The sequence below is a fragment of the Bactrocera tryoni genome, chromosome 4, assembly GCF_016617805.1.
Source record: "Bactrocera tryoni isolate S06 chromosome 4, CSIRO_BtryS06_freeze2, whole genome shotgun sequence".
Classification (NCBI taxonomy): domain Eukaryota; kingdom Metazoa; phylum Arthropoda; class Insecta; order Diptera; family Tephritidae; genus Bactrocera; species Bactrocera tryoni.
Genome location: NC_052502.1, coordinates 3,276,190 through 3,295,405, shown reverse-complemented (window position 1 = coordinate 3,295,405; position 19,216 = coordinate 3,276,190). Strand labels below are relative to the sequence as shown.

Below are 19,216 nucleotides of genomic sequence, written 5' to 3'. Positions count from 1 at the left end.
GTTAAGTATACAAAAAAAAAAACATATGTACCCATGCACACTTTTATTACAATTATGCATGTGAGTTCCATTAGCTAAGAAAAATAAAAATTCTAGCGAACTAAAAAAAATTACATTTGTATTATGATCTATATTGTTCGATTTAATCTATTTTATTTTATTTATTTAAATTAACTCATTTATGGTTCAAGACACTCTCTGAAAAGTTAAACGTTAAACTCAGAACACTCAATATATCAGATTTATTAAGATATGCACAGATTGTAAACATTTCTTAATTATTTTTCTAACTCTTTAACTTTTTAAGTTTATGTAAAATGTTTTCAGGATTTATACACAATTTCTAAAAAGGCAACATTGTGTGATGTTTTCATAGACAGTTTTTCATATAACAAATGGCAAATCGAAATTTCAAAACAAGGAAATAAATTTCCTTAAGAAATCATGTTAAATAGACATTATATCTCGTCTTCGATTTCACAAATAGTAAACATAAATTCTCAGCTTGTTTATTGTTGAATTTTATAACTCTTTCTTTTTGGGAAAATTTAGTTTTTATCATTAAGCTAATTACTTTTATTATCAAATTCCTCTAAAAGCAACATATAATAAAAATTAACTATTGTCAATGATCATATTTAGTAAGTTCTTAACGCTTCTACTTAAAAAAAACCGTGGAAATTATCGGATTGTTGTATCAACAATTTTCCATTTTGATTAGCTATGAAACTATGTATACTTTTTTTAATTTTTTATTATTATTGATACTTGAAATTATATACATCGTCATATTTCTAGAAAGGAAAGAAAGAAGTATAGATTTGTAGTATATACTGCAACGGTACAACATATCGTAATTATAATTTAAAAATGTTAGAAAAATGGTAAAAAAAACCTGTAAAGACAGGAGGAATTAATACCGCTTTGATAGAAAAATTTGAAATATTCAATTGTTCAAAAGTCATTTGTTTATTTTAATTAGTTTTTTTACAATTCACAGGAATATCTAATTTTCGGTACGGACTATTCGTAGCTCTTCCTTACTTGCTTAGTATGTATTTAGTATGTCGAGTTACGAGCGAAACATATCAGCAACATAAGGAAAAAAATAATTCATTTAGGTAATACATACCGACGTATATAAATGCATACCTATGTGTACCTACAACTCATCGGATTGCATGTTTACGAATGTATGAGCAAAAATTCAACGTTGCGGAAAACGCAACTCACGAATAAAAAAACATCATGCGATAAGCAAACATTTTACGATTGCATTTACGATTACATAAGAAAATATTATTTACAATTAATCGCATTTAGCACAAGCAAGTTACCACCTGTTCACTGGATAAACTGCAAGACTGTAATTGAAGTTGTTTGCCTCATGTTTTAAAGAGGATACATTTACGTATGGAATTTAGCTGTCCAATTTAAAATAAATCAGAATGATTTCAAAAATATATGTATATATATCATGAAAGTATTTATATTAAAGTTGGACAGTCATTGATTGGAAACCTCTAAAATATTGTCAAAGTGTCAAACTGTTTCACTTATCTCTTAAACTGAATTCAATAAAAAACAAGAAGAAAACTTAAGCAATAATTAATCAATAAGTTAAATGAAAAAGCTTTTCATACAAGCACTTGATGCCGATCGTTCAGGTTGTATTATAGCTATATGCTTTAGTGATTCGATCTGAACAATTTCTTCGAGGATTATACCGTTGCCTTGGACTATAACACACATCAAATTTGAGAAAGATATATCCTCAAATTAAATAGTTTTCCATACAGCCACTTGACTAGTTCGCATATTTACTGAAAGACGAACAGAGAGGCGGACGGACATGGCTAAATCAACTCAGCTTCATTTATCTACTGATCGTTTATATATATATTTTATAAGGTCTCCTTTTGGGTGTTACAAACTTCGTGGCAAACTTAATACACTCTGTCCAGTTTTCATTCACTTAATTTTGCAAAGTCATTATGTTAGATGAAGTTTCAAATGTTGGGTATATGGGTGCCATGGTTGGTATTGACCTCATTTTACTTACTCTTAAATACAAGGACACACTGTTATTAGAGAGACACGCTCTCTAAACTTTTTTAAGATATTTCACAAGTTCGGACGTTCGAAAATATTTACATATTTTAGCTATACGGGGGCTACAAATGGGGTACTAACCCGTTCCTATAAACTATTATCAAGATGATCTGTTTGATTTTCCATAATATGTTAGGCCTAATTTCACCCATATTCACAGAGTATGAAGAAATACTAGGGTTCTTCTAGATTTACGATTAACGGTATTTCGGAGACATGGCAGACAGACATTCTATATCTTTTATTACACATTTGCAGCCGAAGTTCGAAGATTTATTGGACTTGCCCAGTGGCGTAGCTAGGGGGGAAGGAGGGCGAAGGGGGCCGTCGCCCCAGACGCAACGTCTTGGGGGCGGCAAAACGGTCTTCGCTGTTTTTTAATATTCAGAAAAATACTTCAACAATTTTTTTTACAAAATTTATTATAAAAGATAAAGAGTTGTACACTCACAATGAAATGATCTAAATAACAATGAAAAATATTAATTTTTACTCGAATACTCTTCAGTCTTTAAATTTGTCTTAAATCTTTTGGCTTATATCTTTCTTAAAAATAGTGAAGGAACTTAAAGATCCACTTTTCTAGCTTTGTCTAGCGACGTGTCACTCTCACAGTTACCCTATGCTTTGAATGTAACAACTACTTTTATTTCTTCAAATTTTCAAAAATGTCATTTCAAAACTCCAATTCGGGCAAAAATTCCTGCAAATTGTGTCAAAAGTGTACAATATATAGGGCGAAAATGGGTTTTTTCTATGGCTTTTAATAAGATGTCTTGTAAATTTACTATCAATTTCCTCAAAACCCGTTTGTGAGAATTTTGGAACTTCAGAATTTGTATGGCTTCTAGCTCCTAAATTTTATATACTTAATATCGAAGATATTTTATAAAAATTCACTTTTGTTCGAACCACCTCATGAAACTTGTAGGTAGGTAGATAAAAGGGGGCGGTAGAACATCCTTGGCCCCGGGCGTCCGAAGTTGTACCTACGCCACTGGACTTGCCCAACTAAAAAATTACTATTGATAATTAAAAGGCTGAAATTTTTTAAACGAAAAATGTTTCACCTTTGCAACAACACTTCAACCGAAAATTATTTTACGGGTTGAGTTAGAAGCACTGAATTTCAAAACTTCAACCAAAATGCAGTTGGGTTGCAAGCCCCACAAGGGGCCAAAATTATGGCACAAATCATGTGAGTGTGAATAAATAAGATAGGACATTTAACGTTCCTTCCAGAGATAAGATCATTCTTGAACGAGATTTCAGCCTCTTTTGCAAAATCATAGGCAGCGCTTAAAATACTATACCATACTTATATGAAAATGGACATGTAAATACTAATGAAATATTTCTAAAACACTTTCTGTGTGATCCAAGTATGAACTTTTTGACAATATACTCATAAAGATTTTAATGATTACCAAATTTAATACAAATTAAGCACCCTTATTCTGGGAAGTGCGTAAATATTAGTTTGCTTTATTGCTGAGGAACACGAAATGTTCTGAGTGGTTTCAGTAACCTGGCCATTTGTAACCGGGTACCTCATGGTGTGACTAACGAATGTCGTAGCAAGTAAATGTAATTGTGGCGTCAGTTCATTACAGGTGGTTGGCTTTAATGTTGAAAAATCAACATTTAAATTCCCTGCCCTTCCTCATAGTTCAACTTGGAAGTACATAAGAGCATTGGATTGCATCGAAACGAAACGAATTGTTAGCATTGTTGCAAAAACCCTAACCAGATATAGCCTCAAAGTTGGTCGCCACCACTGCTAACCACGGCACCTATTTGATTGTAAGCGTGGTCTCCTATGAGCGTACATATTTATTGTATGTGTACATGCATTTACAAGTAAACGTTTTTGTATTAGTTTGTTATGCTAAGAAATTTATTTATTCAGTTAGTTACTTATTTACTAAGCTGAGGCGGTCGACAACCAGTTAGTTATAGTAAATTGCTCGCATGTTATTTTGAACTTCTTTTATTATCAAAATGTATGAGGCGTTAACGAAGCATAAAAGCGCACGTTTAACAAATTTACTGAAATTTACAAACAAGAAATACATAGGAAAGAAATGGTTAATTTTTATTCCATGATTGCACAATACGTAACGTTAAACCTTTAGAAAACTGTCTCGCTCTGCTAAGGATGAACCAATCTGCTATTGCGGTTCATTCTGGTGTTGTGTTATTCTGGAAAAAGGAGTAAAGAAAAAATAAAATCAATACAGAAGTGAATAAGTATAGTAAAAATATTTTTTAGTTTCAAAGCAAACTTTATTCCTTAAGCTCCGACTACATATACCATTTACAATTTTAGAGTTGCCTGTCTTGAAAGAAATTTGGAGACTGTTCTATCTTTTGTTTTAATTTAATATCACACGTTGTACAGCAACCAAATGTCATCAGTTTATTGATATCATTTAATAACAGGATTTAACAGAAGCAGAACGGAAATTGACCACAGAATCCTATAAACATGTGAAAAAAATTGCTGAGCTGTTGAAGATCGCAACAAAGGCATTCAATAATTTATAGCTGAATATGTTTTTGTATGTATAATTAATCATGTACTCACTATCGCTCTAATGTCAGTTCTACTATTATTTAAAAACGAATCGAACGTAAAGGTGAAATTTTGCTATTTTATTAAACTTTTACGGTTTTATTCAATTAACGGTCATTTGTATAACCTAAACTAATCGAAATATTATACTATATTCCATATAAGCTTATATGATACTAGCTTTTTACCCGCGGCTTCGCCCGCAGTGGAGCCATTAAATAAGTATGAGAGATAAAGGGTAAGGGTATAATAATAGAAAATAGTCAAAATGATAACTAAATTTTATTGCTTGGCTGAGATCAACAATTTTTAAAAATTATTACAGACAATGAAGTTTTAACACCTTAAAATATGCGTATTGAAATGCAACAACAAATGTTAAAATATATTTCACCGTAACAAAAATAAATAATTCTGAATTCTAACAATTTAAAAAAATAAAATACAAAGTATTAATCTAGAATATTTTTGTAGACAATGTTATAAGTTTTCCGTCGGGTGCAAATCTGTGTTTCTGGGCATTAGATACACGTGAACAGGCTACATAAAGTTGACCATGAGAGAAGCATGGGTTTTCTAAATGCACCCCTGCTACCTGTAATGTTTGTCCTTGTGCCTTGTTTATAGTAACAGCAAAGCTAAGCTTGACGGGAAACTGAACCCTTTTAAATTGGAATGGAAGGTCAGTGGGAATAATTGGTATCCGAGGTATTATAACACTATTTCTCTTACCGACACCTGTTAAAATAGTAGCACCAAGTATGTTCTGTCCCAATTTTGTTATCCGAAGCTTTGTTCCATTACATAGCCGAGGAGCATCTAGATTTCGAATAAGCATCACTGGTACATTTAGTTTCAATTGAAGTTCATGTGACGATACACCCGAAAGTTCAAGTGAATTTAAAAACTCCACAGGATATGAAGTACTTAGTTTCGTATCTATAATTGTATCCATTTCAAATATTCCTTCATTTCTCCTTGAACCCCGTTTAAAATGTCAGTGTTGATCCTATTAACAATTTCATTTCTTGGTGCTAATATTGCTCTTGCCCACAACCACTGATCACTACACAAATTTTGTTGCAATTCCGGAAAAACATTAGCATTGAGATCCACATCACTTTCTACTAAATTACAAAATTCTCTTGACAGAAATATATAGACTTCAACGTCAACATCTAAACAACCATCACCAATTTTCAACAACATTTCTGCGTAAAGTCCTGAATCCACGTCATTTTGAGGATGCACCCTCATATTCGTTCACGGGCCCGCGATGAAATTGTGGATATACCAGATTTTCGAGGCATTTTCTAAGAAAAGCAGAGTAATAATTAACATCAGCGAGTAAGATCTATAATAATAAAGTGACTGCTAACCACAAAAATTACTGATTACCTCAAAAATTTTAATAGTTTTATACTGCATGTAACGACAGAAGAAAATAATAATAAATATAGAACAGTTACAAACATTTGAAACTATGTATATTCAATTGAATTAGATATTGTCGTCACCGCCGGTAATACAGTGGGACGGTATTACAGTATTCATGGTTGAAACTTCATTACTGTTATGCTAGATGGCGTTGAAGTAGCTAAATTTGACGATTTTTTGACAAACAATTTTTATATATTTCTTAAAAAAATTTTTGTTTTTAACATAAAGTACCCTATTTTACTTTTAATACCTTCAGGAGTATATGTACAAAGTTTCATGATGATCGGTTAAGTAGTTTTTGCGTGAAAGCGTAACAAACAAACTTACATTCGCATTTACAATATTAGTATGATTTACTAATTATTGGTACTAAGCCAAATATTTTATTTCAATGTTACTGAAAATATGAATCTTAATGACAGAAATAATTTTTGATAAAAGATAGCTAAGAAGAGTCAGAAAAGAAGCTTACTTAGTTTCATCAATATTGACCGATATAAACTTGGTATAAAATCGATGAAAGGCGTTGATATCTTTATACTGTTACTAATAAATCAGTCCACGCTTTTTTGTGCCTATGACAAACAATAAATACTATTAAAATAAACTATTCAATAAAAAAAGTTTATACTCTAGCAGCATTTTGCTACAGAGTATAACAGTTTTGTTCACCTAACAACATACAGGTGACCTTTCTCTATATGATTGGTAATGGTATGTGATGTATCTTAATGAACCTCAGAAAACATTTTATGATGTGGCATATTAATAGTATGTAGTATAATGAAAAAAATAAATAAAATCGGGTAGATACTACCATCAATTCCCATATACTACATAAGTATAATGATTTTCGGTTTTCTAACAAACCTTTTATCGAATATGCCCGTCACTGTATGAGTTATATATTGTACAAGTATATATGTATATGGTAACTCGAAGTTTTCCATAACTCAAACTCTTAAATTGTTAATAGAAGAAAATTTCATACAAATTTCCTTCCATAACTCAAAGTCTCTCTAACTCGATTGTTTTTGTGGATTATGGTGATTCGAGTTAGGGAAGTTCAACTGTATGTACATATATGTACATGTTTTGATTCCTACCCTTTGGTTGACGATTTGCACCTTAGTCCTTTCTTACTTGTTTTTTGATTTGAAAACATTTCCATTCCTTATAATCAAATGTTTGGTTCCGTCTGAACCTAACCCTGTCTTCATTGTTTTGTTTACCTTCGAATTGAAATTTTCATATCCTATACACATTCGTAGCTACACTTGTGAGAAACTCAAATTTTGCGATACTAAGTTATTGACATGCTTCAGTTGCAAAGCAAAAAAAAGCTGTTATTTCATTTCGTTCCAAAGAGAAAATCAAATTACTTATAAAGAGGACGGACCGCACTGATATCCGTAAGCGGCTTATGGGATTATTGTTTGGAGACATTGACAAGCCGCGCCTTTATAAAATATTCTAAATGAATCAAAAATCATTTTTTGAAATGTTTTTGAGTATTAAGTAAATTTATATATCATTTGAAACATTTTTTTCATTTAACATATTTAACACGTACTACTTTACAATATTTGTATTAAATAAACTGTTGATAATTAGCTATGGTCAATCGATTTGAACGCACGTAAACGGGCATTACTTTTGCTTAAGTTATGCTTAGTCCAATAACTCTTCGATTGAAACAAAAATCTTTTCTTTCTGCAGTTAAATGCCATTTTTTAATAATTAAAAAGTGTTTACCTTTTTGTCGGCTTTGAGTTGGATTTATCTTTAATATGACATTTGCCTTGATGGGATCATAAAGCGAAATGGTAAGTAAATACAATACCTATGTATGATATGTATGTCTACAAATACACGCTCACACGGAGGCGCAACCAAAATTTATGACAAGGGTTGTGTTTATTTGCCTCACATATTCCTACGTCGTATATTTAGTTTTTAAAACTATTTAAAAAAAAAATGTGAAACTAAATGTAAATGCATTCTATAGATAATTAATATTTTTGCGTAATAATTTATTGCCTTCTGAGGAAAGCATTGCCGATATCTATTGTTCTATACGCTGAAATTTAACTGCAAAATTTTAATAAGAATTTGTACAAAGTGATGTAATATACATATAATATATGTATATCATCAATGTACGTGTGTAAATTACGTGTCACCATTTCTACGGAGTAAATTCCTAAACTACTGAACCGATTTTAGTAAAATTTAGCACACTGTGTCCAGTTTGATCCAATTTAAAAGAGAGTATAGTTTATAACTCATTTATGACAAATGTAAAACAATTCACAAACAAAAGAATATTTCTAATAAAAAGGATAATAATAATTGAACTGATCTTCCATATAAAATTTCGTGTTCAATAGATTTTTACACCGGAAATATCATTATTTGTAAATAATATGTTCATATATTAAACCTAACGGTTGTTAATTTTTTTCTTATTATCAGATATAAAAAGTCTTTCGCTTCCAACTGCTTGAAAACATATTTCGTTTTGTGAATTTTGTAAGGAATTAAAGGATATAAACAGTTGAAGTTTGACTATATTAAAGCAAATTTGTTTCTTCTTTTGAATATTAATGAAAAAACATAATATTAAATTGCAAACGATTAAGTTGAGCACTTACGAGATATCCATCGGCAAACATCTATGCCTATCAAATGAAAATAAAAAAACAAAATAACGAAAAAGTGACAAAGAAGGAATCATTTTCGAAAACCATACAATTTCTTATAAGACTATGATAATTTTGAAATTCAAAGCTCAAAGTATTATAGCAAAATTTCTGCTCTTCAAAAATGTTCCACATAATTTTTCAATTAAGTTCAGCATTTACGAGACATACATACGTCGTCAACCATTAATGTCTATCAAAGGAAAATACAAAAACAAAAACGAACAAGTAAGGAAGGGCTAAGTTCGGGTGTCACCGAACATTTTATACTCTCGCATGATAAAGTGATAATCGAAATTTCATTATACGTCATTTACATATTTTTCAAATACCGTATTTGTGTAAAGTTTTATTCCGCTATCATCATTGGTGCCTAATGTATGTATATATTACACAGAAAAGGTATCAGATGGAATTCAAAATAGCGTTATATTGGAAGAAGGCGTGGTTGTGAACCGATTTCACCTATATTTCGTACATGTCATCAAGGTGTTAAGAAAATATTATATACCGAATTTCATTGAAATCGGTCTAGTAGTTCCTGAGATATGGTTTTTGGTCCATAAGTGGGCGAGGCCACGCCCATTTTCAATTTTTCAAAAAAGCCTGGGTGCAGCTTCCTTCTACAATTTCTTCCGTAAAATTTAGTGTTTCTGACGTTTTTTTTTAGTCGGTTAACGCACTTTTAGTGATTTTCAACATAACCTTTGTATGGGAGGTGGGCGTGGTTAATATCCGATTTCTTCCATTTTTGAACTGTATATAGAAATGCCTGAAGAAAACGACTCTGTAGAGTTTGGTTGACATAGCTATCGTAGTTTCCGAGATATATACATAAAACTTAGTAGGGGGCGGGGTAACGCCTACTTTTCCAAAAAAATTACGTCCAAATATGCCCCTCCATAATGCGATCCCTTGTGCTAAATTTCACTTTAATATCTTTATTTATGGCTTAGTTATGACACTTTATAGGTTTTCGGTTTCCGCCATTTTGTGGGCGTGGCAGTGGGCCGATTTTGCCCATCTTCGAACTTAACCTTCTTATGGAGCCAAGGAATACGTGTACCAAGTTTCATCATGATATCTCAATTTTTACTCAAGTTACAGCTTTGCACGGACGGACGGACAGACGGACGGACGGACAGACAGACATCCGGATTTCGACTCTACTCGTCACCCTGATCACTTTGGTATATATAACCCTATATCTGACTCTTTTAGTTTTAGGACTTACAAACAACCGTTATGTGAACAAAACTATAATACTCTCCTTAGCAACATTGTTGCGAGAGTATAAAAACGAACAAATAAGAAAGGGCTAAGTTCGGGTGCAGCCGAACATTTTCTACGCTAGCAACTTGCAAACTCAAAGCCAGGGAAATGCTATAAGGTGTAAAACCCATCATATAGAGTAAAGTAAATGAAAATGCTAATATTCGTTATATAATGGGTTGTTAAAAAGTCTTGCGGTATTTTTATTGAATATTTTTTTTTTTATTGAAATTGAAATGAATTTTTGATGACTCATGCCCAGCTCTTGACCGATGCTACGGCTGCTACTATGCCGGTCTCTTTCGACCAATTCAGCGATTTTATCGCAATTTTCGACGACAGGCCTTCCGGAGCGTGGCGCATCTACACCAGAACGAAAACGTTGAAACCATCGTTGTGCGGTGGAAATGGAAACTGTATCGGGTCCATAAACTGCACAAATTTTATTGGCGGCTTGAGATGCATTTTTGCCTTTATCGTAGTACGAGTAGTACTGTAAAATATACCGTATTTTCTCTTTATTTCGCTCCATGTTTGCGACGCTATAACTCACGAACGACTTAAAAGAAACGACAATCAATCAAACATGTGTTAGCGCGTGAAATGAGCTTTCCAAAAAGGTATAGAATGACCCGATGCGACGAATAAAACTAGAACTACGCGCTTTCAGCGCCAACTAGCGAAAATACCGCAAGACTTTTTTGACAACCTATATATACATATTTTCGCTATAAATAACCCCCGCTTTCTTATTTTCATTGAGATAACTCACGTATTGGCGGATATATGCGATACAAAGTCACCCCGAATTTCGAAAATATTTATATTAAGTATATGGGGGCTAAGGGAAGCATTGGTCCGATTTAACCCATTTTTGGCATACAGACTAACCGTTATAACAGAAAGAATATCCTTTAATTTCAGTAATATATATCACACATTGACCGACATTTTCGATCAAAAGTCAACTATAGGTACCGGGGTCAAAATACTCGGTACCTATGGGCTTGAACAGTTTTCATGGGATATAAACAATTTTTGGTCCTAAGGTGGCACACACTAAAGACATTTTTCGTGCAAAGTTTTATACCGTTATATTAAACGCTCCTTGATTTGCGTACTGAAAACTGAACGAATAAAGTGGAATTTAAAATTATGTTATATGAGAGGTAGGCGATGTTGTTGTCTGATTTCGTCCATTTCTACAATGAGACATAAGAATATCAAAAAACTGCCACGTACCAAATTTTGTCGAAATCGGTTGGACGGGTCCCGAGATATGGGGTTTCACCTAAAAGTTGGAGGTGTCACGCTCATCGTCTAATTTTCACACGGTCTCCCATAAAGCCCTCATCCCTTCTCGGTGGTAAAATTTAATGTAGATATCTGTGGCGATTAGTTATTGATTTATCGCGCTTTTCGTACTTTTTAATACACTGTCGGTAGAAGTTCCTATAACTGCATATCAAGTTTCAGCTTGCACGGACGAACAGACAGACAGTCAAACGGATTTAAACTTTTCTCGTCACCCTGATCATTTATATATAGTATATAACCCCATATGTATCTCGATTAGTTTTAGGTGATACGTACAACCGTTAGGTGAGCAAAACTATAATACTCTATAGCAACTGGTTACAAGCGTATAAAAATATTAAGGTACAAATAATTTAGTAAATAAAATAAATAAATAAAAATAATCATTTCTACTTTTATCTTGCAAAAGCATTTTGTAGGTCATTTAATTTGCCAGAAAATCCAGAAAACGAATTCTGTTTTCAAGTAGTTGGGAGCGAGGAATGATGACAAAAGTAAAAAAGTATTAAGCGGAAGACCTTACCGTTACAATAAAGAGCTTATACTTGGAGAGCTTTTAATAGAAATGTATATCAATCAATTTTTCAGAGTATCATGCGAAAAAAAATGTTTCTTTCACCCACCCTAATATATAGTATATATACATATATTTATTATTAAACACTACTAATCCTTAATATTGAAAAAATTATTAATTGGAAATAGATATTGTATAATAATCAAATATACTATAATTTAGGCTTTTAAGTTTAATATGAAATATGACTACATACATATAAACTTAACACTTTTCATTTACAAACATCATAAAATTTGTAAAGACTACAAAGCTTTTAATTACTAACATTCCAAATGTTAGTGGTTCAACTGACCCCATTAACAGAACTTGTTTCTCAAGTTGCTTCAGCTTATCGCCCATCAGCTTAGCCAGCTAATTTGGTGTGACTATTCAACATTGAAGAGAATTCTTACAAATAATCGTTTTTAATTACTTACAGTTTCAATTTAAAATTATGAGATTAAGTCATCTAATGGAATAAATAAAATCTTGTCAATATGTCCACTATTTAGTTGCCGAAATACTTTTGTTGATATATTTTGCTACAGATGATTTTGTTCCTCCAAAAACACGTCAGTGGAAACGTATGGCGATTGTGGAATATTCAATGTCAGGTACATATTTAACCTGGCATGTATTGTGATATTTACTGACATGTAATAATATACATATATTTATTTTGTAATTTTTATCTCATTATATAAATATGTACTTTGACATTTAATGTTTTTTTCATTTATAAAGCGCCAACAATTTATAGAGAGCTATTCAATTTGTATTCTCTTACACGATGTTACTACAGAATATAATAGCTTTGTCCCAACGATTGTATGTATTACCTAAAACTAATCGACATAGATTTGGTTTTGTATATATAAATGATCAGGATGAAGAGACGAGCTCAAATCCTGGTGACTGTCTATACATTCTTCCATCTGTGCAAGCTATAACTTTAGTAAAAATTGAGATATCTTAATGATAACTTGGCACTCATGTTTCTCTGAAAAAAGTGGGAGTAACTCCGCCTTCGAAGAGGTTTAATGTACATACCTCCTAAACCATTTAAAGTATCACAACAAAAATCGCTCAGTTCAATGTCGCGGTATATCCCGTATAGCTCATCGTTCCATCGTCTACGGTACACGCCATTGCCACTGCACAAAGGACAAAAACGACGACGATATCTTGCAAAGGGGCTGATGCATGCACCTTGTGAGTTCTTCGATGCCGTATTTCAATAGTTGGGTCGGTAATCCATGGGCTCTTGCCGCTTTGTTGTTCTTCAGGCCTGTAATGGCTTTTCGCCATCTCCAGATGTTCAACTTTCAGTGCCATTCAGCAGGCTGGAGAAGTGTTTCCTCCATAACTTAAGTATGCTCTGAACATCAGCCACTCTGGTTTTGAAACTTTCCGATAGTCGCCGCGTCTTTTCGTAGAATTTTCAAGCATTACTCCTGTAGGCTATCTGCTTTCTCTCCACTGCGACACGACAGTCCTCATCGTACCAGCGGTTCTTCCGAACTTTACGAAAACCAATGGTTTCGCTTTCAGCTGTACGTAAGAAGCTTGAAATGCCGTCGTACAATTCCCTTATAACGAGTTGCTGAAGAGTGCTCTCAGAGGACAGGAGTGTTGGTCGAGTAGAAAACGGTTTCGATGTCGGTTGTGATAGTAGCTTCTCGGCATCATACCTTCCCTGTATTTTTTGACGGTCTTGATTTACCGTATGGAGGCGGGTATGTATCTCCGCCACAACAAGATAGTGGTCCGAGTCGATGTTAGGTCATCGGAGTGTACGCACGTTAAGGACACTGGTGTAGTCACGAACTTTTCGATCCGGAGACAGTCAAGTAGGTTGATGAATTTTCTTGTACTGGCATCTAGTACTACAGACAACCATGTGTAGGGCACCTGCCAAGTCGATCAGCTAAAGATGCCTTCTTTAGTGAGCCGCTCGCAGCCGCACCTCTGGTAAAAAGACGCTGCTATTAGACTTCATCGAACTCTTAAACCGGATAAGTCGGAGTAGCTCCCCTGCAGCTTCCTCTGTTTTAGCCGTGAGCTCAGGTTCCACACGGATTGGCTTTCGCATCTTACCCAAGGGTTACTCACGTTTCTAGGGTGCGCGGCGACCTCGACATCGCAAGAGTAGAAATTGGGTATAGTCCTACAACTGTAACTGCTTACCCACAATCATAACTATACCTCATTACACCTCAAATGTTTGAACTTATGGGCCAAAAACCATATCTCACGAACTACTAGACCGATTTCAATGAAATTCGATATATAATATTTTCTTAACACCCTGATGACATGTACGAAATATGGTTGAAATCGGTTCACAACCTCGCTTTCTTTCAATATAACGCTATTTTGAATTCCATCTGATGCCTTCTCTGTATAATATATGTATATGTACGTTAGGAACCAATGATGATAGCGGAATAAAACTTTACACAAATACGGTATTTGAAAAATATGTAAATGACGGATAATGAAACCTCGATTATCACTTTATAATGCGAGAGTATAAAATGTTCGGTGACACCCGAACTTAGCCCTTCCTTACTTGTTTTAAATTGAAAATGGGCGTGGCGTCGCCCACTTATGGACCAAAAACCATATCTCAGGAACTACTCAACCGATTTCAATGAAATTCGATATATAATATTTTCTTAACACCCTGATGACATGTACGATGTATCGGTGAAATCGGTTCACAACCACGCCTTCTTCCAATGTAACACTATTTTGAATTCCATCTGATGCCTTCTCTGTATAATATATACATTAGGAACCAAAGATGATAGCGGAATAAAACTTTGCACAAATACGGTATTTGAAAAATATGTAAATGACGGATAATGAAATCTCGATTATCACTTTATCATGCGAGAGTATAAAATGTTCGGTGACACCCGAACTTAGCCCTTCCTTACTTGTTTTTCATTATTTTTATTTGTAAATTATTTGAATCGTTCAATTTCGGTCGCTTGCTTTTTGATTCCGGCCGTTCAAATGAAAAATTATTGAAAATTATTCAGTGAAAACTTTATGTGTGTTTCACACAAAGTGATCAATTACAGATTGAAATTTGTTAGGAAGCCAAGAAGAGATCGCGCTAATATCGGTCGGCGTTCTTTTTGCTATCAACGTATGGCAGCCCAAGGCAAGGATGCAATGACATACGGGCGGGATTATGGATCGCGGTCAATCAGCAAGCGATCGTCACGATGTCACAGCACCACTTTTCAAACAACAGCTGCGATGTTTGATGGATTTTATCTTGAAGCAATGTATAGTATATATGATGCTGTTCGATGCTGGATGTATTCTGTTGAGTAGCAAAAAAGAGGTTTACCGCACGCACACATTCTTCTTTGGATGGGGATGGTGGTTACACCAGATCAAATTGATGAAATCATTTCTGCGGAAATTTCTGATCCCGAGATAGATCCAGAATTATACGTACTGGTGAAAAACAATATGGTTCATGGGCCTTGCCGACATCACAATACCACTTCGGTTTGTATGTCTGACAATAAATGCACGAAACACTATCCACGTGCTTTTCTTTCGGAAAAGCATACTGAAAATGATGGATATTCACTGTATCGGCGTCGTTCACCAGACGACAATGCCAGAACATTTAGCATTTAGTTTAGAGACGTGAATATCGGATTTGACAACACATGGATCGTACCATATTCGCCATTATTGTCTAATTCAAAGAAATTTTACATCGTATTTGCTAAGAATTGGAAATGGGCAAATTCCGGTTGATACTTCCAGTGGTTTGATATCAATTTCACCTGCCTTTCGTCAATTCACTTCAACGAAAGATGAACTCATCAGGAATGTTTATCCGAACATTGGCCAAATTATCGTAACTACGATTGCTTGAGAGCACGTGCAATTTTAGCTTCCAAAGTACCGATGTTGTCGCTCATACAAATCGATCGATCGTCTTGACTATGAAGAAGCCGAGAATTATCCAGTGGAATTTCTAAATTCTTTGGAGAGGTTTGGTATGCCGCAGCATCATTTGCGCCTCAAAGTTAGATCTGTCATTATTATGTTTCACACTCTTCATGCGCCGAAAATGTGTAATGGAACCCGACTGATTGTGACGCAGTTATCGATTACAAGGGGACAGCCATTTCAGTTCAAACGTATTCAGTTTCCAGAGAAAATTGCATTTGCGATGACAATCAACAGGACACAAGGATAGTCGCCAGAAGAGTGTGGCATAAATCTAGAAATGCTATGTTTTTCACACGGCCAGATATACGTGGCGTCTTCACGAGTTGGAAACCCATCTTCTCTATACATTTACGCCCCAGAACAGAAACCAAACAATTTTGTTTATCAAGCTGCGCTACATCAAAAAAAAATTTGAAAAATCACAAATAAATGATTTTCAACACAATATAAATTCAACTTTCCTTTCATTTCAAAACACATAATTTCACGTAGGGCAACGGCTGCGGCATGCTCATCTTTGGGTGAAATCCCATATCTCAGAAGCTACTTGTCGATTTAAACAAAATTCGATACATAGTATTCAATTTGCATCTAGAAAAAGACTTTGAGCACGCAGCAGAATGTAGTAATGAAACTAATTTGTTCTCCTTACTTGTTTCTGAAAATACAGGTATGTATGTACAGGGTTTGTCCGGAAAGTAATAGGACTGATTTTCTTCCGCCGCGACTGTACTTCGGTGCGTGCGCGTTGTCTCCGAGCATCTGGAGAGTCAGGATAAACATTTTCGCGCGACGTGTTTCTGTGAGTGGTACAAGCCGAAAATGCAGCGTTTGTTAGAGCGGAGGTACGCAATTAAATTCTATGTGAAACTTGGTAAATCTGCAACAGAGACTTTTGATATGATCAAGCAGGCTTACCCAGATGTTGCTTTATCAAGAAGTGGTGTTTCTTGGTGGCACCTTGTTAGAGGGCCGGGAAGAAGTCGTATATGAATAAGCAAATCTAAAGTGAAAACGATGCTTTTTGTCTTTTTTGACATCAAATGCTTCGTCCACCATGAATTAGTTCTTCCTGGGCAAACCGTCAAGGCCAAGTTTTACGTGGAAGTCCTTAAGAGACTCAAACGAAAGGTCAATTGGGTCCGCTCTCAAGGAATGTAAAAACTTCATGTAAAAAAAACGCTTAAGAAATGGTTAAGCAAATTTCCTGCGGTAAATTTTCTGCTGCTAGTATGCAGCTCAGATGAAATCTACCACTAATTTTTAATACATTTTTTCAATAAAATGCGAATATGACAATACTGGTTTTATGAAGAAACATGAAATCAACAATTGTTTCTTGAAGAAAATTCAAACTTACCAGTCTTCATCCATATTCCTTAAATCGCAATGAAAATATTTAAATACTATAATAACATAACATAATACACATAAGTTTAATTTCTTTGTTTATTTTCACTTGCTCTTCTAATGTGCATCATTCACAATGCATAACCAGCTGTTAAAATTACTTGACTACAGCTCAAGAAATAAGGATTTTTTTCTTGAGCAATTACTTAAGAGCTGGATACGGACCTTAACCAAAGCCGGCATCTCTACGCTTCCGCAGCCGCCCTACAGCCCAGATGTATTATAACAATTTCACAACAAAACAGCACTGTCGAAAGTCAATAGTACGCTGAGTTTGTTAATAAGGACTTATTTCTAGTTCCGTTCAAAATGATACATACGAAGATTGCAAACTAAGCTGGAGAAACCGATCTTAATACATATTTTATATTTTCATTATACGAATATTCCTCGAGTTTATTAATTTTTATGTTTACGTTCAATTTTATGCTACTAGGAAGGTATATAAATTAAATTAACGCAGTAGAAAGAAATGCATTCCAAATATACAAAACTCTTCAAATAAATTTAAAAGCTCGTCGGATTTACTAAATCACTTTACCACACTGTAGTTAAGTTACTCCACCCCTTTGCACTTTTCACAGATCAATTCCGTTGCCAGGGATTAGCAGCTGCCCTCTCTTCAGTTGCATTGTAAACTCCGCCTATTGTGTGTAATTGTTTTGAGAGGCTAAAGTACATAGTCAATATTCCTGTCTGCAACGAATCACCAGTAATCAGGTTGACGACGGAACAATGATGTATTCACAAACGTTCCGTCTCTTTTTTTAACCACTGAAATAAGTAAAACATAAAATAGCATGCGCAGTTCCAAACCAACATTGACAATTGTTTGTCTCATTTCATCTTAAACAAATCCATATTGATTGTGACATTTTTATACCTTCAAAAACATACAGTTACCAATTAAAGATTTATTATTTTTTTTAACTCTATCTTGGATGCTACTTATTGTCTCTTTTCTTACTACATTTTTATTCAGTGTATTACTTCTAGTAAAAATATTACTTCATCATTGCTTTCCAACAGAAATGCCAAGAAAAGGAATTGGGTATAAAGAGTATCCTTGCTAAAATCAGCTACAAGTAATTTCGGAAACAGGCTTCTTCTATTGCGTTCTTTTTAGGAAGCTGTATAACTGCGCTTATATCGTTGGTAGATCTTTGATTGACCCACAACATAGGGTTTAATAGTTTGCTTCACCTAACTGTTGCTTGTGACGCTTAAAACTAACCGATATAGATTACATACCGTTATATAACATATGTAGGACAATTGGCACGTCCAAAAAGTGCCATTAATGTAAAACAAATGAAGTGACACATCTAAACTTAACATTAAGATGTATAACGAAAACGAAAATCAGAAAAAAACTTCAACAAATTTTTTTACAAAATTTATTATAAAAGATAAAGAGTTGTACAGTCACAATGAAATAACCTGAATAACAATGAAAAATATTAATTTTTACTCGAATACTCTACAGTCTTTGAATTTGTCTTATATCTTTTGGCTTACATCTTTTTTAAAAATAGTGATAGAACTAAAAGATGCACTTGTCTAGCTTTGTCTAGCGACGTGTCACTCTCACAGTTACCCTATGCTTTGAATGTAACAAATACTTTTATTTCTCCAAATTTCTGAAAATTGTGTCAAAAGTGTACAAGATATAGGGCGAAATGGGGTTTTTCTATGTCTTTTAATAAGATGTCTTGTAAATTTAATTGTAATTTTGAAACTTCAGAATTTGCGTGGCGTGGCTTATAGTTCCTAAATTGTATATACTTAATATCGAAGATATTTTGTAAAAATTCACTTTTGTTCGAACCACCTCATGAAACT

At 34.0% G+C, this 19,216-nt stretch overlaps 1 long non-coding RNA gene across 1 annotated transcript; it reads right to left on the bottom strand.

Moving 5' to 3' along the window:
- Positions 1 to 4,086: 4,086 nt before the first annotated feature.
- On the bottom strand, positions 4,087 to 17,904 carry LOC120775212. Its single transcript, XR_005705302.1, has 2 exons — positions 17,540 to 17,904; positions 4,087 to 4,314 (listed from the first exon to the last, which is right to left on the bottom strand). It is a non-coding gene; the product is annotated as an uncharacterized LOC120775212 (long non-coding RNA).
- Between the last annotated feature and the right edge of the window lie 1,312 nt (positions 17,905 to 19,216).